The sequence below is a fragment of the Rhinichthys klamathensis genome, unplaced genomic scaffold (assembly GCF_029890125.1).
Source record: "Rhinichthys klamathensis goyatoka isolate OS25496 unplaced genomic scaffold, OSU_Roscu_1.1 h1tg000006l_1, whole genome shotgun sequence".
Lineage (NCBI taxonomy): Eukaryota > Metazoa > Chordata > Actinopteri > Cypriniformes > Leuciscidae > Rhinichthys > Rhinichthys klamathensis.
The window spans coordinates 193,434-199,768 of NW_026606559.1; positions in this window are offsets into that span (position 1 = coordinate 193,434).

Consider the following 6,335-nt stretch of genomic DNA (forward strand, 5'->3'; position numbering starts at 1 on the left):
CAAGATTAAATCATTCAATAAGGCTAAATCCATTAAAATATTTACAACCTGCAATGGCAAAGATGGCAGTGTTTTATTTTAAGATTGCCCCCAAAACGTGAGTCTGCAGCAGGCCTTTCAATACAACCTCAATACAAAATATCCTTGACCTCTCACCTGTCTTTACTAGAGAAAAAAAGATTGACAGAACTTTTTCTTTATTAGATACGTTCAGCTGTCGTCTTTGAAGTCCAGCAGTATGAGATGAATGTGTAAGCTTAACATTACTTGCATTTTCAATTTCAGTATGAAAGGTGCTCCTATTTACTGTTCGTATAAAATATGGTCTTTTAAACTGGGCAATAAAACAAGTTTTATGGTGGCATTACCCAAACCCCCACAGGGAGAATGCTGCATTTGCTTTCTAAATGAAGCTTGCTGGAGATTTGGTGCAGGTTTGCTGACTCAGCCAAGTTAACCAAGTTAACCGTGGCCTGCTGTTCTATCAGGGTTCAGGTTGACCTGAATTAGTGCAAATTAAATTCATGACACAGAGTTTTTTATTTATTTATTAAGATCTTGATATATAGTAGATTGATATGTGCTGTAATTAAATATATAAAATTAAATAAAGACAGACACTCATAACTTGTAGTGTGTAAATATATATATACACATCTAACTATTTATCTACACACACATATGCATATATATGTAATGGAGGCCAGCTAGTAAGAGCTGTGCGAGTAAAACCTCACTCCCCTGATCTCAACAGGCGCTCTATCGACAAATGATATAAACTGCAATCTTTTAGCCTCTTTGCTAGAGCGCCCGCCTCACAGAGCGGGACAAGTAGGACCTGAGGGGTTACACATATATATATATATATATGTGTGTGTGTGTGTGTGTGGTTCAGGTATACCCTACATTACGGGTACAAAATTTCCCCACAAAGATGGCAGTATTTGAAATCCTTGTCCTTGTGGGGACATTGTTTTTCCCCATGAGGAAAACAGCTTATAAATTAAACTAAGTGATGTTTTTTGAAAATTTAAAAATGCGGAAAGTTTTGTGTGATTGGTAGGTTTAGGAGTAGAGTTAGTGCAGGGGAATAAAATATGATACAGTATATAAAATCATAGTCTATGGAAAGTCCCCATGAACCTTGGAAACCCAACATGGCTTTTTTTAAATGAAGCAGCAACCAATACCGTCTGTAAAATTGATATCTCTGCAATTATCCTCTCAGCTTCTAAATCTGCCATAGGCAACAATTGATGATGCCATGGGCAACATTTAATGATGGCAACTTTAAGACCTAATGGTTTTAACCTCTAGCTAGCTGTGCACTGAATAGAGAAAGTGAGCCACATGCTTTGAGAGCATGCAAGTTGGATTAGTGACCATTAGAGTCAAACCCCTCCGCAAGCACCACAGAGCGGCTGTGGTACACTGACCTTATCAAGCTTTAGGTCACTCGCTCAGATCAGTTCCAGAGCGAGCGACAGAGAAGAGGGAGAGAGTTTGTGTACAAGAGAGAGAGGGAGGCTAATCCTTTATCTCTTTGTGTAATAAGTTGTAAGACATGACCCCATAAACCAATCTCCCCTCCTAAACATCTTTTCTTCTCCTGAGACCTTTCTGACATCCAGCGATTGTTAGTAAACACTAATGAACCGCTAACCCCAACAGCGCGCTTCCTCTCGACCTAATCCAAGCTTGCACAACGACCCCCCCCAGACACACAAACCCTCCAAACTCCCTCCTCCTGTACGGAGATGGGGCGCTCTGATAAGCCGCACTGGAATTCCTGTCTGGGTGTTCTTGTGAGAGACCTGGGTGGCAAAGAAAGAGCCGATAAAAATCACTCAGCGCCGGACTCAATAGTCACCCCACGTAGACTCTTTTACCTTATTCATCCACTCTTTTCCTTTATTGCATCCCTCTGATTCCACGTGGTTTAGATGGAATAAGGAACTGAACTTTTCACCCAGAGTACAAAAAAGTTGCACAAACATGCCACTGGGTTCACCGTGTCTTATTCTCATTAATTTTCGAGTGGGATTAACTTTACAGCATGAAAAATGCAAGCTCAAAAAATCCTATTTCTTAGAAACATTATAAGGATTATCTAAAGGTCATATTTACTCACAACACAACGTGTTATTGTTACAGTATGAATGAGAACATGGCTAAATGCACTATAGTCTCCCACACACCCAAACAAGAACTCAAATGCATCTTTTCTATAGCACTTTAATCCTTTTAAGACTCGTGTTGCAAGCATGTTGGATTTCAGAGGATGATATAAACAAACCATTCTGACAAAAATCCTGTCTTTGCCAGGGAAGGCGAATAGAGCATTTTCTTCAAATAGAAAAAAGTAATAGAGCAAAAGATTATTAGGTCTGTTTCTGCTTCAGTTTAAAAAAGGCAGTTATGACTTTATAACTATCAATTGCAACTTTATTCCTCACAATAATTACTTAAAAACCTATAATTGTGACTTTGCAAAATTAATTACGGAAAACAAATGACCAAAAAGTCCCTATTGTGAGATTTAAAGTCATAACTGGGAGATAAACATTTCAATTGCAACGTTTTTCGTAATTTCATAATTAGTTTCACAAAGTCTTGATTGTAAGGTTTCAAGACTTAAGACACCAAAAGCTTAAGATCTAGAACTACAGATCTTTTCTCTGTAGTTATTGTTATAGTTATATGGTTATTGTTATATGGTTTGGAGATTTTTTTTTTTGAAATATATGTTTAACATTATCGTTATACTTACCGTCCTTGGTGTGAACGGGCCTTTAAAGTTACATTGAGAATTTATAGTTCACAAATTGCGAATTTATATTTCACAATGTGACTTTACATCTCTTAATGTGAGATTTATTTAGCCTACATTTTTGTCAAATTTGTCATTTGAAAAACAGTAAGACAAATCTTGAAATGGGACATCTTACAGATGCAACTTTGTGAAACAAATTATGAAATTACATAAATTACAAAAAAGTCACGATTGTGAGATTTAACGTCATTGAAGCCATTGGCATGGTAATGGCTTTGGTGACAATGTTGATTTGTTTGGTCTCGGCGGAATAGATCTGCTACACTGCTGCTGTTGATAATTGCCCGCTGCTGTGAGCAAGTAAGGCATGCTGCTGCTCTACAATACAGCATACATGAATTACCCATAGCAGATCTATACAGGTGGAGCTGTGGAAGGTGGAGGGTTTCTGAAGGCGCACTGCAACTGCTACAGCAAATGTTGACCAAGTATTTGAAGGTTGAGCAGCGAGCTCATTAGCTACTGATACAGAAAGAACCAATCAGCTGTGCCCTATAGAGAATGATGTGATTCCAAACAGATTGAGTTAAGGACCTATTAACCTGCGCCATCTAGAGTTTCATTACAGAACTTTGTATATTCCTAAATAGAAAAACAATCTGACAAAATCTTGCAATTGCAATTTCATTTCTCACAATGTGATTTTATATCGCACAACATGACTTTAGATCTTGCAATTGAGACAATGTTTCAACTTTTATATCTCAAAACTGCGGCTTTATATCTTACAAAGTGATTTTATTTCTTATCTTAAACATTATCTCGAAATGATCTTTTTTGTGTGTGTTTCTACTCTGATGTGGAATAGGATTCCATTAGAGGGAAGTTCATGTTCAGTGTGGTGTGGCCACATGGCCAGTATGCCACAGGAGAAGTTAATTATGAAATGCGACCTTGACCGGTTGACAGCTCTCTTTGTTCTGCTCTAGTCAAACTTTTGAGCAGCCAGAGACAAATGCCATTTATGAATACTTCACTTTCTTTTATAAACAAAATGCAATCTTATATTTAGTTAGGAAAAGAAACTGATTCAACCTTTGGGCATTTGCGGCACATACTCTGTCAGATTCCATGGTTCAGGCACTCTACCTAAAAAAAAAAGTATATATGTAGTTATTCTGTGCATCATCGCACTGTTGCGTTTTTTAGCATGTTATCAGGATACACCAAATAATCTAGAGGGGTCTGTGTTCATTAATATACATGTATGTCTTATTTCAAATGTTAATAATTGCATACAGATGTCAGTGTGATCATGAACTGGAGAGTTTATTCCAGTCACAACTGTGTATACAAAAATATGAATTATGAAAACATGTGTTAAATGTTTGACTTCATGTAAGTCTGGCTAGGCCAACATTTTAATGGTTATAAATGTCAGCGTAACCCAACCTGGTTCATTCCCCGCAAGCTTATTCTACAGAGTTCAGCGTGAATGAATCACATGAATCAAATGAGTATTACGACCATAGTAAATACATTATATCAGTAGATGACTAAAATATAAATCATAACATGCCACAATAATTATCCATATAGGAGAGACTGGGGCTAGTTGTCACACAAGGAAGTTAACTCAGTATAAGGTTTTGAGGCAAAATGGTAAATGGTAAATGGACTGCATTTATATAGCGCTTTCACAGACCCAATGGCCACCAAAGCGCTTTACAATTTGCCTCACATTCACCCATTCACTCACTCATTCATACACCAACGGGCGACGGCAGCCATGCAAGGTGGAACCGAGGATTGAACCACCAACCTTCCGGTTTGTAGACAACCCACATGAACCACTGAGCCACTGCCGCCCCTGCCGCCCCAAAAGTTCAATTACGACAAATGCATTTCTACAGCAATGGTTATGTATGTATGTATGTATGTATGTACAGGTGAAACTCGAAAAATTAGAATATCGTGCAAAAGTTTATTTATTGCAGTAATTCAACTTAAAAGGTGAAACTAATATATTATGTAGACTCATTACATGCAAAGTGAGATATGTCAAGCCTTTATTTGTTATAATTTTGATGATTATGGCTTACAGCTTATGAAAACCCCAAATTCAAAATTAGAATATTGTGCAAAGGTTTTCATAAGCCATAATCATCAAAATGATAACAAATAAAGACTTGAAATATCTCACTTTGCATGTAATGAGTCTATATAAAATATTAGTTTCACCTTTTAAGTAGAATTACTGAAATAAATGAACTTTTGCACGATATTCAAATTTTTCGAGCTTCACCTGTATGTATGTATGTATGTATGTATGGATGGATGGATGGATTCATATTTTTGTCCAACACAGTGTTTTGATATTTTTGTACATTACCTTTTATTACGCTTTGAATTATACATTTTAAAATTTTATAGTTTTTAACATTACAAATTTGGAATTTTTACTATTTTTCAAACATACCAAGATTAAAATACACAAAAATAAAAAGACATTAAAGTACACAAAGAACAGCAGTAACATTGATTTTGTTCATTTTCATTGAGATTATGTTAATAAATTATTGTGTACTTAAATGTGATCACAAAACGTAAAACTGTAATGTCTGTATCTATACATTTACAAATGTGAACACTTGCCTCAGTGTTTGTGGGCCTAAGGATTCAGTCTTCCATTCACCACCAAGGCTTTGCCTCTGACAGAAACTGCACATATCCCATAATGCCATGTACCTCTGCTATATGTTGTGAAGCAGATGACAGTTTTAATGAAGTGGCACAAACCGCAGCTGTGTCCGCCAGCCCATAATCAAGTGGCCTGTGAACCTTTTGGGTTCCCTTTCCACTGCTGCTTTCCTGCGTTGGGCTTGTGTGACGGGGCCAAGGCGGCTGGAGGAGGGCATGACACCTGGAGGCCTCACACGTGTGGGGAGAAAGTGTGAAACCGGTGCGGTGCGCCGGTCAAATAAAAAACCTCCATGATTACGCCAATGGTTACAAGTGCACACGCAATTAAATGGGTCCACTCCCCTACACAGAGGGATTGTAAAAGAAGCACAATGGTGAAGGAGAACGTTTAATTACGCTCACAATAATGTATTAACGTAATCTCAATGAAAATGTAGGCGCAATGCGAACATTACTGATATATGCTTTGTGTTTATTTATAAGCCCAGTTTGGGTCAAGCTTTAGAAACATGACTTTCTTTTTTAAGTGTATTAAAGCATGAGAGAGGGGCAAATCTGTGGTGTTTAAAGTGCCAAAGAAATGGCTAGTAACAGCTGTCACTTTGTGTGCTTGTTTTGAAAAAGATAACTTAAAGTAGTCTGTTGTAAAAGGCCTATTCGCACCCGTTCAGGAATCAAAAAATACACATGACTTAAGAACAAAAACTATGCATCCCTATGAACTCTTTCACACCAAGATTTACATTTACATCAGATTTGGTGTTGCTGAAAATTTGGTGCAGTACTTTTGTGAGGTTTAGGTCCAATTGCCTTGTTGTGAAAAGGTATTTATTGGATGGATGGACGGACGGACGGACGG